General features: G+C 45.4%; 5 non-coding genes across 5 annotated transcripts; 1 reads left to right on the top strand and 4 right to left on the bottom strand.

Moving 5' to 3' along the window:
• The first annotated feature begins 2076 nt into the window (after positions 1-2076).
• On the top strand, positions 2077-2148 carry trnat-cgu (transfer RNA threonine (anticodon CGU)). The gene has a single exon. It is a non-coding gene; the product is annotated as a tRNA-Thr (tRNA).
• A 4135-nt stretch (positions 2149-6283) lies between these two features.
• Positions 6284-6365, bottom strand: trnas-aga (transfer RNA serine (anticodon AGA)). The gene has a single exon. It is a non-coding gene; the product is annotated as a tRNA-Ser (tRNA).
• Positions 6366-7022: 657 nt separating this feature from the next.
• Positions 7023-7105, bottom strand: trnal-uaa (transfer RNA leucine (anticodon UAA)). The gene has a single exon. It is a non-coding gene; the product is annotated as a tRNA-Leu (tRNA).
• Positions 7106-14212: 7107 nt separating this feature from the next.
• trnas-aga (transfer RNA serine (anticodon AGA)) lies at positions 14213-14294 on the bottom strand. The gene has a single exon. It is a non-coding gene; the product is annotated as a tRNA-Ser (tRNA).
• A 671-nt stretch (positions 14295-14965) lies between these two features.
• Positions 14966-15048, bottom strand: trnal-uaa (transfer RNA leucine (anticodon UAA)). Its single transcript has one exon. It is a non-coding gene; the product is annotated as a tRNA-Leu (tRNA).
• Positions 15049-15350: the final 302 nt, after the last annotated feature.

Here is a 15350-nt window from a genome sequence, read left to right as displayed (position 1 = left end):
GATCTCTCCATTTGCGGAATCCAGCGATCCTGGGGAACACGGTGTACATCTCCATTTGCGGAATCCAGCGATCCTGGGGAACACGGTAGACCGCTCCATTTGGGGAATCCAGCGATCCTGTGGAACATGGTAGATCTCTCCATTTGCGGAATCCAGCGATCCTGGGGAACACGGTAGACCTCTCCATTTGCGGAATCCAGCGATCCTGGGGAACACGGTAGACCTCTCCATTTGCGGAATCCAGCGATCCTGTGGAACATGGTAGATCTCTCCATTTGCGGAATCCAGCGATCCTGGGGAACACGGTAGACCTCTCCCTTTGGGGAATCCAGCGATCCTGGGGAACACGGTAGACCGCTCCCTTTGGGGAATCCAGCGATCCTGTGGAACATGGTAGATCTCTCCCTTTGGGGAATCCAGCGATCCTGTGGAACAAGGTAGACCTCTCCCTTTGGGGAATCCAGCGATCCTGTGGAACACGGTAGACCTCTCCATTTGCGGAATCCAGCGATCCTGTGGAACACGGTAGACCTCTCCATTTGCGGAATCCAGCGATCCTGTGGAACACGGTAGGCCTCTCCATTTGCGGAATCCAGCAATCCTGTGGAACACGGTAGACCGATTCCTTTGTCGATCTGGGGACATGTCAAGGTTGATGAACTGGGAAACCCTGCGGAATATCGCGCCCGTGACCTCATGAATTCACTCTCGCAGTGCTCTGGGTGATGGTGTCTCTGTGATCTGATGAATTCAGACTCTCATAGGGCTCTGAGTGATGGTGTCTCTGTGGGCTGATGAATTCAGACACTCACAGGGCTCTGGGTGATGGTATATCTGTGGGCTGATGAATTCAGACTCTCACAGGGCTCTGGGTGAGGGTGTATCTGTGGGCTGATGAATTCAGACACTCACAGGGCTCTGGGTGAGGGTGTATCTGTGGGCTGATGAATTCAGACACTCACAGGGCTCTGGGTGATGGTATATCAGTGGGCTGATGAATTCAGACTCTCACATGGCACTGGGTGTGGGTGTATCTGTGGGCTGATGAATTCAGACTCTCACAGGGCTCTGGGTGATGGTCCTCCTTTGTTGAATTCTAAAATGCTCCCAATCCTCAGGCTTACTGCTTTTTCTGGCAACTTTATTGCCTCTTCCTTTGATTTAATACTATCTTTAATTTATCTTGTTAGCCACGGTTGGACGACTTTTCCTGTTGGGTTTTTGTGCCTTAAGGAATATATATTTGTTCACTACACTTCCAAGTTTTGTGTCATCTGCAATTTTTAACATTTTGCCCTGTGCACCCAAGTCCATGTCATTCATATATATCAAAAAAGCAGTGGTCCCAATACCGACCTAAAGGGAAACACCACTGTACACCTCCCTCCGTCCGAAAAACTTTCACTTGCAATTGATCTCCAATATTAGATGTGGAAAATACACTGAAAGTCGAACTCGGACCATCCCACTTTGCACAATTTAATTTCACTGATATTCCAGCGATTTTAAAACCTGCTCTCTGCCTCACTCTTCACCTCGATTTCAGAACCCGAATAATGTGCAAGTTATGAATACGCAGAATCGAGCTGTGAGCAGACCCGGGCTAATTCAGCCGCTCGAAACAGAGAGGGAGAGAGAGAGAGAGAGAAACGAACAGAAAGAAATGTATTTCCAATATTTGATGTGGAAAATACATTGAAAGTCTAACTCGGATCATCCCAGTTTGGACAAATTAATTTCACTGATATTCCAGCAATTTTAAACTCTATTAAGGTCTCTCTCTCCGCCCCCCCCCCCGCTCCGCCCCGCTCCATTGTCTCCATCTGTGTCTATCTCTCCATCTGTCCATCTCTCTCTCTCTATCTGTCTCTCTCTCTCTCTCTCTCTTTCTATCTCTCTCTCTCTTTGACTCTTTCCACAATTGCCCGTTAAATAAACTGTGATGAAATTATTAGTTCAGGCGGATGAGTTGAAATCCATGATTCCTCAATCAGTCGATTGTCGCAATCAGTTGCAAAAACCTGTTGACATGACTTCACCCGCTGAAGAACATTATCATCCGCGTTTGGCTTATGAGGTGCGGTGGCCAAGTGGAAAGGCGTCGGTCTCGTAAACCGAAGAGCGCGGGTTCGATCCCCGTCCGCACCTGCTTCAGGCTATAAATTTTAACGAAATGACCGAATTGATGACAGTTTGTTCAACTTTCCACGGGCCACTGTTGAAAGAAGACTCACCGTTCACATTTCCATCTCTCTGTTTGTTAAGATCCAGAATAAAGTGATGTGGGGTGCGAGGAAAAGAGTGATAAAGAGAGACACTCAGAAAGAGAGAGAGACACTGGGACAGAAAGAGACTCTCTCGGTCTGTCTGAGTCTGTGTCAGTCTCTCTCCCTCCATCTGTCTGATACCCGCAGATTTGAGAATCACAGGGTCAAAGAAGGAAACATGTTGGAACACATTGAGCCTGTGTCCTGTTTCAAAACCGACTCCCAGGAAAACGGCTCCGGTTGAATCGTTAAATGGTCAAAGTTTTTCTGGCGACTTTGACCTCTTCCCTGAGATGGCGAGACACGGGGACGTGGGGCGATTAAAAGGCTTCGGAAAAATCATTTCCAATTGGATATTCTCCATCGTGGTGAGATATCCCCCCTCAGCCAGGGATTTAGCTCCCCGACGGGGAGGAAGCATTTTTAAGACGCCAATTACAAATTTTACTTGTTTGCCTCGCTTCTTCTTCAAAAACGACAGAGAAAAATAGAACAGAAAAAGAATGAAACAGGTGATTGTCACTTTCAGAATATTATTGAGCGGAGACTGTTTGGGGACTGAATTCTTGGGGCCCGCCTGTTGCAGAGCACAAATGTGTTCCGATCTGTTTCCTTCTTTGACCCTGTGATTCTCAGATCTGCGGGTATTAGAGAGAGGGAGGGGAGAGACAAAGAGACAGAGAGAGAGCGACAGAGAGACAGAGACAGAGAGAGAGACACACACAAAGACTGATCGTGAGACACACATTGAAACTTAGAGGGAGAGAGAGAGAGAGAGATTTAACGATTATGCCTCTTTGTGTAATGTGCCTGTGTGTATGTTTAGTGCTGATGTTTCTTTGAGAGTGAGGTGCGAGCTTGAGGAAGCTTCCCACTCTCCCTTTGTGCGCAAAGCTTTCCAATAAACTTGAACTTTCGTCTGGTTTTGCTCCAAAAATTCGAGTATAAAAATGTTTGTATATGTGTGTATGCCTGCGTGTGTAATGTGCCTGTGTGTATGTGTATATATATATATATATATATATATATGCCTGCGTGTGTAATGTGTCGAAATGTGTGTGTGTGTGTGTGTCTCAATTTTTCTAAGCTTCTCTGAGTGGGTCTCTCTTTCTCTGTCTTTCTTTCTCTGTCACTCCCTCCCGCTCTCCCCACATCACTTTATTCTGGACCTTGACGAACAGAGAGATGGAAATGTGAAAGGTCAGTCTTCTTTCAATAGTGGCCCTTGGAAACCAGGGTTCAATTTCCCCACCGGGAGGTTACATTTTTATTGCCTTTAAAAGCTTCACTTTCATTCCTCTTGCAAGTGGAGGTTTACCAGAAAGATCCCACATACAACAATGAAATGGATGGCCAGTTAATCTGCGTTTTGGTTTTGTTAGTTGAGGGAGGAAGGATAATTTCCTTAATAATGGATTCCAGCATTTTCATTTTAGACACACACAGCCATGTACACACGCAGACACTGATACATAGACAGATACTAACACACACACACACACACACACAGGTACACACACTGACAGACACACACACGTGTAGATTGAACCGCAGAGACGAAAGGTCATCAAATAAATGGTTAGAATAGATTCACTGAAATTTGAAGCATGTTTAACGCCATCTGTGGTGAGTGTCCTTTACTGACCCACACCAGTTCTTCGTTAGTGTACTGGTGAGTATCACCGCTTATCACGCAAGTGACCGGGGGTTCAATTCTCCAACGGGGAGGTTGCACTTTCGCTGCATTTAAAAGTTTCACGTTCATTTCTCTTGCAATTTATCTCAAACATTGGATGCGTGAAAAAACACTGAGAAAGTGACTCGGACGATCCCACTTTCCACAATATAATTTCACGGACATTCCAGCGATTTTAAACCTTCCTCTCTGCGTCACCTTGATAACAGAACCACAATAATGAGCAAGAAATGAAATAAACAGTCGCGTTGTTTTATTTTATTCGTTCATGGGATGTGGGCGTCGCTGGAGAGACCAGCATTTATTGCCCATCCTTAATTGCCCTTGAGAAGGTGTTGGTGAGCCGCCTTCTTGAACCGCTGCAGTCCGTGTGTTGAAGGTTCTCCCACAGTACTCTTCGGAAGGGAGTTCCAGGATTTTGACCCAGCTACGATGAAGGAACGGCGATATATTTCCAAGTCGGGATGGTGTGTGACTTGGAGGGGAACGTGCAGGTGGTGTTGTTCCCATGCGCCTGCTGCCCTTGTCCTTCCAGGTGGTAGAGGTCATGAGTTTGGGAGATGCTGTCGAAGATGCCTTGGCGAGTTGCTGCAGTGCATCCTGTAGATGATACACACTGCAGCCACTGTGCGCCGGTGGTGAAGGGAGTGAATGTTTAGGGTGGTGGATGGACCTGAGGAACTTCTGCAGCAGTGTCCTGGGGCTGAGATGATTGGCCTTTGGCAACCACTAACCATCTTCCTTTGTGCTCGGTATGTCTTCAGCCACTGGAGAGTTTTAACCCTGATTCCCATTGACTTCAATTTTACGAGGGCTCCTTGGTGCTACACTCGGTCAAATGCAACCTTGATGTCAAGGGCAGTCACTCTCACCCCACCTCTGGAATTCAGCTCTTTTGTCCATGTTTGGACAAAGGCTGTAATGAGGTCTGGAGCCGAATGGTCCTGGCGTAACCCAAACTGAGCATTGGTGAGCAGGTGCCGCTTAATAGCACTGTCGACGACACCTTCCATCACTTTGTTGATGATTGAGAGTAGACTGATGGGGCGGTAATTGGCCAGATTGGTTGTGTCCTGCTTTTTATGGACAGGACTCACCTGGGCAACTTTCCACATTGTCGGGTGGATGCCAGTGTTGTACCTGGACTGGAACAGTTTGGCTGGAGGCGCCGCTAGTTCTGGAGCACAAGTCTTCAGCACGAGAGCCGGGATGTTTCGGGGCCCGTAGCTTTTGTTGTATCCACTGCACTCAGCTGTGAGACACACTCGCACAGACACATTACACACACGCAGCCATGTACAAACAGACACTGATACACAGATAGATAATCTGCAACAGACGGGCACAAAGAACGACCATGGCTCTGTGTGTAATGTGTGTGTGTCTCACTTTTTCTGAGCTTTTCAGTGGGAGTGTCCGTTTCTCTGTCTTTCTCACAATAGTCCAACATTCAGTTTGCCTTCTGGATTACCTGCTGCACCTGTGTGTTGACGTTTTGTGTTTCGTGCACGAGGACACCCAGATCCCTCTGTACTGCAGCATTTTGTTGTATTTCTCTATTCAAACAATATTTTGCTTTTTTATTTTTCCTCCAAAGTGGATGAATTTACATTTTCCCACATTATATTCCATCTGCCAATGTTTTGCCCATTCCCTTAACCTGTCAATATCCCTTTGCAGATTCTTTGTGTCACCCTCACAACTTGTTTTTCCACTTATTTTCGTATCATCAGCAAATTTGGCCACAATACACTCTGTCTCTTCATCCAAGTCATTGAAATATATTGTAAATAGTTGAGGCCCCAGCTCTGATCCGTGTGGGACCCCACTAGTTATAGATTGTCATTTTGAAAATGACCCTTTTATCCCGAATCTCTGTTTTCTGTTCGTTCGCCAATCCTCAATTCATGAGCTCTTATCTTGTGCCTGTTCTTCTCTGCGAGGTAAAGGCCAGAAGCAGTGGCTGCAGCGTGGCTGGAAGCGGCAGAAGGCACGGGTGTGTGCAAGCGTGGAGAATAACAAGCAGCAGGGATATCACCTTTTATGTGGCATCTCATCGAATGCCTTTTGTAAATCCAAATATACTGCATCCATTGGTTCCCCTTCATCCACCCTGCTCGTTACTTCCTCAAAGAACTCAAATAAAATTGTCAGACACGATTTCCCATTCATAAAACCATGTTGACTATTTTAGATTGTATTGTGAGTCCGCGAATGTCCTGCCACTGCTTCTTAATAATGAATTCTCGCATTTTCATTTGACACACACTCGGATTGGTTGAAAAGCAGAGATAAAAGCTCTGAAAAGAAAAATCTAAACCGTAGTCGGCAGGATTCGAACCTGCGCGGGGAGACCCCAATGGATTTCTAGTCCATCGCCTTAACCACTCGGCCACGACTACTTGTTTAAAACCCAATGCTGCTCACTTAAAATGGCAATAATCCAGCGCTCTGCAACACAGAGTCACGGAACTGGTATCGGTATCAACCGTCGCTCAGGGCGTCGGATGTTCATGCCAGCCACTCGTTTGTCTGGTGGTGGGTATCCCTGGTCGACCTGGCTTCAAGTACACCTGGACGATGAACTTCTTCTACCTTTAAAGTTTTCATTTATCTCCAACATTGGACGTGTGAAAAAACACACATAAAATAACTCAGACAATCCCACTTTCCACAGAATAATTTCACTGATACTTCAGCGATTTTAAATCTCACTCCCCGCGTCACCTCGATGTCAGAACCACCATAATGAGCAAGAAATGAAAGGCAGAGTCGCGTTGTGAACAGACCCGGGCTAATTCAGCACCCCGACGGGGTGATGGGGGCAGATTCAATCATGACTTTCAAAACGGAACAGGATAAGTACTTAAAAGGAAAAAATTGCAGCGCTACGGGGATCGGGCTGGGGAGTGGGACCAGCTGGATTGGTCTTGCATAGAGCCGGCACGGACTCGATGGGCGTAAAGGCCTCCTTTCGTGGTGTTAACTTTCTGTGATTCTGTGATGCAAATGGAAAAAGAGAGTCAATGAGCTGTATCAAAATTCAACAGAATAATACATACCAGGAGTGGGGTTCGAACCCACGCGGGTATAAACCCATTGGATCTTAAGTCCAACGCCTTAACCTCTCGGCCATCCTGGTCAATTCGCAAATTTGTTCTATGTGTAATGTACCTGACTGTCACTTCTTCTACGCTTTTCTTTGTCATGAAATGAATGGTTGGAACAGATTCACTGAAATTTGAAGCGTGTCTCACGCCATTTGTGGGGAGTGTCCATCACCCGCTCACGCCAGTTCCTCGTTAGTGCAGTGCTGAGTATCCCCGTCTGTCAAGCGGTTGATCCAGGTTAAATTCTCCTGTGTCGAGGTTCCAGTGCTGCTGCATTTAAAAGCTTCACTTTCATTGATCTTGCAATTTATCTCCACTATTTGATGTGGAAAATACACTGAATGTCGAACTCGGACCATCCCACTTTCCACAATTTAATTTCACTGATATTCCAGCGATTTTAAAACCTGCTCTCTGCCTCACCCTTCACCTCGTTGTCAGAACCCCAAAAATTTGCAAGTAATGAATACGTCGAATCGAGCTGTGAGAAGACCCGGGCTAATCCAGCAACCCGAAACAGAGAGATAGAGAGAGAAATAGAAAGAAAGGGAAACAGAGAGCGAGACACAGGAAGAGAGACGGAGCCTGAGAGAGGCCCTGATCAGGGCGCAGAGGAGGTTTATCAGAAAGATCCCGCATACAACAGTGAAATGAATGGCCAGTTAATTTGCATTTTGGTGGTGTGAGTTGAAGGAGGAAGTTAAACTAATTGTCATCAAATAAATGTTTAAAATAGATTCACTGAAATTTGAAGGCTGTCTAACGCCATCTATGGTGCGTGTCCATCACCAGACGACACCAGCTCCTCGTTCGTATCGTGGTGAGCATCCTTGCCTGTTATTCGTTGCACCCGCGGTTCAATTTCCCGACCGGTAGTGGAAACTTTGCTGCCTTTAAAAGCTTCATTTTCCGTCCTGTGCCAGTTCCTCGTTAGTGTCGTGGTGAGGGACAGGGAGAGACAGAGAGAGAAAGGCATCGGAAAGGGCGCAGAGGAGGTTCACCAGAAAGATCTCACAAACAGCAATGAAATGGATGGCCAGTTCATCGGCTTTTTGGTGCTGTTGATTATCGTCTCGGTTTCGAAATTTGCGGACAGCAAGTTCCCACAAACAGCAATGATGGAGTAAAAGGTGCAGAAGGCCGATTGAACAGACGTGTCAATGAGCAGCATCAAAATGCACCGCAAATAACCAATATCAGAAGTGGGGTTTGAAACCACGCGGGTATAAACCTATGGGACTGTGAACCCAATGCCTTAAGCACGCGGGCATCCAACTCGCTGAGTTTATAGGGTGGTGAGTGTCCCCGAGTGGTTCAGGCGATGGACTAAAAATCTATTGGGATCTCTCCGCGCAGGTTCGGATCCTGCCGACTGGGGATCCCATTATCTGCATTTTAACATGCAGCAAACTTCTTGTGGAATTACTCATTCTTCAGTGAATTAAAAATGCACGGCTTTCAACACCTCGAGTTTTATGCTCATTGGAATTGATCTGCAAGATTTCACAAAATCTACAACAGAAATAGAACAAAAATGTGCCAAATTATCGATCGTCTGTCTCTCTCTGTATGTTTGAGTCGCTCTATTTGCGCATGTCCGTGTGTGTGGGGGCCTCACATTTTCTCCGTTTTTCTGAATGGGTCTCTGTCTCTTTCTTTCTCTCCCTCACTCTCTCCCGCGTTCCTCACATAATTTTACTCTGGACATGATCCAACAAAGAAATGGAAAAGTGTTCGCTCAGTCTTCTTTCACCAGTGGCCCGTGGAAAGTTAAATAAAGTGTCATGAAGCACCAGGCCGAGTGGTTAAGGACTTAAGATTCAATTGTTTTGCACCCGGGTGAACCCCACTCCCGGTAGCTCTTTAATTTAATCCCGTTACACTTTCATACTGCTCGGTTCCACTCGTTTTACATCTGCATTATGTAATTGTTATTTTGTCATTGCTGTTTGTGGGATCTTGCTGTGCGCATTTTGAAAACCTGGACGACAATCCTCCCTCAATCAACACCACCAAAAAATAGATTAACTGGCCATCCTTCTCATTGCTGTATGTGGGATATTTGTTGTCAGAACCACAATAACAAGCAACAATTGAAACTCTTTAATTTAATCCTGTTACACTTTCATACTGCTAAGTTCCACTCGTTTCCCATCTGTATTATGTACCTGTTACTTTGTAATTGCGGTTTGTGGGACTTTGCTTTGCGCATGGCTGGAAACCTGGACGATAATCTTTCCTCAAACAACACCACCAAAAAACAGATTAATTCTTGGTTCTGACAACGAGGTGAAGGGTGAGGCAGAGAGCAGCTTTTAAAATCGCTGGAATATCAGTGAAATTAAATTGTGGAAAGTGGGATGGTCCGAGTTTGTTTTTCAGTGTATTTGTCGCATTCAATATTGCAGATAAATTGCAAGAGAAATGAAAGTGAATCTGTTAAAGGCAGCAAAAGTGTAACCTACTCGTCGGGGAATTGAACCGCGGTCTACCGCGTGGATTTTTCTCTCTGAATACACAGATTTCAATGTTGAAAAAGTGACAGGAACATTCTCTCCAACTCGAATTAAATATAACACACTTGGAAATCCATGAACACACATTGATAGCCTCATGGTCGCACTGGGTCTGGATATGGAATGGCCGGTTCAAATCACTGGAGAATGACAAGAATCCCATCGTTTTAATTCTGTTTGGGAATCAAATCACTTCTTTAAATTTCTAAAATACAGTATCGAGCAATATAAGAACATAAAATAGGAGCAGGAGTAGGCCATCCGGCCCCTCGAACCTGCACCGCCATTCAATAAGATCATGGCTGATCTTCGACCTCAACTCCACTTCCCGCCCGATCCCCATATCCCTTGATTCCCCGAGAGTCGAAAAAATTATCGATCTCAGCCTTGAATATATTGAATGACACAGCCCTCTGCGATAGAGAATTCCAAAGATTCACAACCCTCTGCGTGAAGAAATTCCTCCTCATCTCAGTCTTAAATGGCCGACCCCTTACCCTGAGACTCTGCCCCCGAGTTCTCGACTCTCCAGCCAGAGAAATCAGCCTCTCGGCATGTACCCTGTCAAGCACCCTCATAATTTTATATGTTCCAATGAAATCACCCCACATTCTTCTAAACTCCAGAAAGTATAGTCCCATTCTACTCAATCTCTCTTCATAGGACAAACCTCTCACCCCAGGAATTAATTTAGTGAACCTTCGTTGCACCGCCTCAAAGGCAAGTATATCCTTCCTTCGATAAGGAGACCAAAACTCTGTGCAGTACTCCAGGTGAGGTCTCACCAATGCCCTATACAACTGTAGTAAGACTTCCTTACTGTTGTACTCCAACCCCCTTGCAATAAACGCCAACATACCGTTTGCCTTCCTCATTGCTTGCTGCACCTGCACAATCACTTTTTTGTGTTTCTTGTACGAGGACACCCAATTCTCCCTGAACACCAACTTTTACTAGTTTCTCACCATATAAAAATATTCTGATTTTCTATTCTTCCTACCGAAGTGAATAACCTCACATTTCCCCACATTTTACTCCACCTGCTACCTTCTTGCCCATTCACTTAGCCTGTCTATGTCCCTTTGCAGACACTTTGTGTCCTCCTCTCAGCTTACTTTCCCACCTAGCTTTGTATCAGCAGCAAACTTGGATACATTACACTCGGTCCGTGCATCTAAGTCATGAATATAGATTGTAAATAACTGAGGCCCAAGCTCCGATCCTTGCGGCACCCCACTCGTTACAGCTTGCCAACCTGAAAATGACCCATTTATCCTTATACTCTTTACTGTCCATCAACCAATCCTCCATCCGTGCTAATGGATTACCCAAACTCCATGAACCGAATGTCTTTTGAAAATCCAAATATACGACATCCATTGGTTCCCCTTCAACTATCCTGCTAGTTGCATCCTCAAAAAACTCGAATAAATTTGTCAAACACGATTCCGCTTTCATAAAACCATGATGACTCTGCCTAATCATATTATGATGTACTTAGTGCCATGTTACCACTTCCTTAATAATGGATTCCAGCATTTTCCCGACGGCAGAGGTCAGGCTAATTGACGTGCAGCTCCCTGTTTTCTCTCCCCCTCCCTTCTTGAATAGCGGGATAACATTTGCTATCTTCCAATCACTGGGACAATTCCAGAATCTAGAGAATTTGGGAAGATCATAACCGATGCATCCACTATCTCTGCAGCCACCTCTTTTAGAACTCTCGGATGTCGGTCATCAGGTTCAGGGGATTTGTCGGCTTTTAGTCCCATTAGATTGTCCAGTACTTTTTCGCTAGCGATATGAATTGCATTAAGTTCCTTCCTCTCATTTACCCCTGGTTCCCCATTATTTCTGTTCTGCTTTTTGTGTCTTCCACTGTGAAAACAGAGAAACAAATATTTGTTTAACGTATCTGCCACTTCCTGATTACCTATGAAAATTTCTCCTGTCTCAGCGTCTAAGAGGCCAACGTTTACTTTTGCTGCTCTCTTCCTTTTTACATCGAAACATAGAAACAAAGAAAATAGGAGCAGGAGTAGGCCTTTCGGCCCTTCGAGCCTGCTCCGCCATTCAATATGATCATAGCTGATTCTTTATCTCAATAACATATTCCCGCTCTCTCCCCATACCACTTGACGACTTCTGTGTCGAGAAATCTATCAATGTCCTTCTTAAATATACTCAGTGACATGGCCTCCACAGCCTTCTGGGTAGAGAATTCCATTGGTTCACCACCCTCTGAATGAAGAAATGTCTCCTCATCTCAGTCCGAAATGTCCTGCTCCGTTTCCGAGCCTGTGACCCCTCGTTCTGGACCCCCCCCCCCCGCAGGGGAAACATCCTCCTTGCATCCAGCCTGTCTCGCCCTGTCAGAGCTTTATACGTTTCAATGAGATCCCCTCTTATTCTTCTAAACTCTAGTGAATACAGGCTTAGTCGACCGAATATCTCCTCATACGACAGTGCTGCTATCCCAAGAATCAATCTGGTGAAACTTCGCTGCACTCCCTCCATGCCAAGTTTATCCTTTCTTAGGTAAGGAGGCCAAAACTGCACACAAACAGGTGTGGTCTCACCAAGGCCCTGTATAACTGCAGTGAGACATATTTTCTCCTGTACTCAAATCCACTTGCAATGAAGGCCAACATACCATTTGCCTTCCTAACTGCTTGCTGCACCTGCATGCTTGCTTTCAGTGATTGGTGTACAAGGACACCCAGGTCCTTTTTTACATCAACGTTTCCCAATCTATCACAAGTTAAATAATACTCTGCCTTTCTGTTTTTCCATCCGAAGTGGATAACTTCACATTTATCCACGTTATACTGCACCTGCCATGTATTTGCCCACTCAATCAACTTGTCTAAATCGCCTTGAAGCCTCTTTGCATCATCCTCACAACTCACCATCCCACCTAGTTTTGTATCATCAGCAAACTTGGAAATATTACATTTGGTTGCCTCATCCAAATCAGGGGGCCAAAGCGCAGATCCTTGCGGTAGCCCACTAGTTACCACATGCAACCCCGAAAAAGATCCTTTGATTCCTACTCTCTGTTTCCTGTCTGTTAACCAATTTTCAATCCATGCCAGTATATTAACCCCAATCCCTTGTGCTTTAAGTTTGCACACGAACCTTTTATGTGGGAGTTTCTCAAAGGCCTTCTGAAAATCATAATGCACCACATCAATTGGTTTCCCCCTTATCTATCCTACCAGTTACACCCTCAAAAACCTCCAGTATGTTTGTCAAACAAGATTTCCCTTTCGTAAATCCATGTTGACTTTGTCTAATCCCATTGATACTTTCGAAGTGTCCTGTTATCATATCCTTTATAATAGACTCGAAGTGAGACACACACACAGACACAATACACACACACTGACACAGCAGACACTGATACACATGCGGACTCTCACACACACCGATACACACACTGACAGACAGATGTAGGTTGAAACGCAGATGTGAGGGGTCTGAAAAGAAAGTTGTGAACCATAGTCGGCAGGAATTCGAACCTGCACGGGGAGACCCCAGTGAATTTTTTATCCATCTCCCTAAACAACCCCCGCCACGACTGCTTGAGTTCAGCTCAATGTTACTCACTTAAAACTGCCACGATCCATCGCTCTGCAACAGACGGGCACCAAGAACGACCATGTCTCTGTGTGTAATGTGTGTGTGTCTCACTTTTTCTAAGCTTTTCTGTGTGAGTGTCCGTTTCTCTGTCTTTCTCTCAATAGTCCAATGTTCCGTTTGTCTTCTGGATTACCTGCTGCACCTGCATGTTGACTTTTTGCGTATCATGTACGAGGACACCCAGATCCCTCTGTACCGCAGCATTTTGTAGTATTTCTCCATTTAAATAATATTTTGCTTTTATATTTTTCCTTCCAAAGTGGGTGAATTCACATTTTCTAACATTATATTCCATCTGACAAATATTTGCCCATTCGCTTAACCTGTCAATATCCCTTTGCAGATACTTTGTGTCACCCTCGCAACTTGCTTTTCCACCTATCTTCGTATCATCAGCAAATTTGGCCACAATACACTCTGTCCCTTCATCCAAGTCATTGATATATAATGTAAATAGTTGAGACCCCAGCACTGATCCCTGCGGCACCCACCAGTTACAGATCGCCATTTTGAAAATGACCCTTTCATCCCGACTCTCTGTTTTCTGTTAGTTCGCCAATCCTCAATCTATGAGCTCTTATCTTGTGCCTGTTATTCTCTGCGAGGTAAAGGCCAGAAGCAGTGGCTGCAGCGTGGCAGGAAGCGGCAGAAGGCACGGGTGGGTGCAAGCGTGGAGAATAACAAGCAGCAGGGATACCACCTTTTATGTGGCACCTTATCGAATGCCTTTTGGAAATCCAAATATACTGCATCCATTGGTTCCCCTTTATCCACCCTGCTCGTTACCACCTCAAAAACTCGAATAAAATTGTCAGACACGATTTCCCATTCATAAAACCATGTTGACTATTCGAGATTGTATTATGAGTCCGCGAATGTCCTGCTCCTACTTCTTAATAATGGATTTTGGCATTTTCATTTTACACACACTCGCTGAGGTTGAAACGCAGAGATGAAAGGGATGAAAGGAAAAATCTGAGCCGTAGCCGGCAGGATTCGAACCTGCGCGGGGAGACCCCAATGGATTTCTAGTCCATCGCCTTAACCACTCGGCCACGACTACTTGCTCAAATTGCGATGCTGCTCACTTAAAATCGCAATAATCCAGCGCTCTGCAACACAGAGCCACAGAACTTGAACAGGTGTCAGCCGTCGCTCAGGTGGATCGGGTGCTCAGGCGAGTCACTCGTTAGTATCGTGATGAATAACACCAGCTATCAGACAATTAAACCTCGATTCAAATCCACGTGGGACAATGAATTTCTACTGCCTTCAAAACCTTCGTTTTCATTTGTCTCCAACATTGGATGTGTGAATAAACACTAATAAACTTACTCGGACAATCCCACTTTCCACAGTATAATTTCACTGATATTTCAGCGATTTTAAATCTTGCTCTCTGCGTCACCTCGATGTCAGAACCACAATAATGAGCAAGAAATGAAAGGCAGAGTTGTGAGCAGACCCGGGCTAATTCAGCACCCCGAGGGGGTGATGGAGGTCGATTCAATCATGGCTTTCAAAACGGAACGGGAGAAGGACTTGAAAGGAAAAAAATGCAGGGCTCCGGGGATACGGAGAGGGAGTGGGACGAGCTGGATTAGTCTTGCATCGAGCCGGCACGGACTTGATGTGCCGAAAGGCCTCCTTCCGTGCTGTGACCTTTCCACGATTCTGTGATGCAAATGGAAGGAGAGTCAATGAGCAGCAAAAAAATGTAACGGAAATAACAACTACCAGGAGTGGGGTTCGAACCCACGCGGGTATAAACCCATTGGATCTTAAATCCAACGCCTTAACCACTCGGCCATCCTGGTTCGTCCACAGTTGAGTTTTATGTGTAATATACTTGAGTGTCACTTCTACTACGCTTTTCTTTGTCATCAAATAAATGCTGACAACAGATTCACTGAAATTCGAAGAATGTCCAACGCAACCTGTGGTGAATGTTCATCACCAGACGACACCAGCTCCTCGTTAGTATCGTGGTGAGTATCCTCGCCTGTTATTCGGGCACCCGTTAGTGTGGTGTTGAGGGACAGAGAGAGTCAGGCATCGGAAAGGGCGCAGAGGAGGTTTACCAGAAAGATCTCACATGCAGCAATGAAAAGGATGGCCA

This window comes from Heptranchias perlo, unplaced genomic scaffold (genome assembly GCF_035084215.1).
Source record: "Heptranchias perlo isolate sHepPer1 unplaced genomic scaffold, sHepPer1.hap1 HAP1_SCAFFOLD_56, whole genome shotgun sequence".
Taxonomy (NCBI): Eukaryota; Metazoa; Chordata; class Chondrichthyes; order Hexanchiformes; family Hexanchidae; genus Heptranchias; species Heptranchias perlo.
Note: the sequence above shows the minus strand (reverse complement) of the source record. Positions and strands in the feature narration are given on the sequence as shown.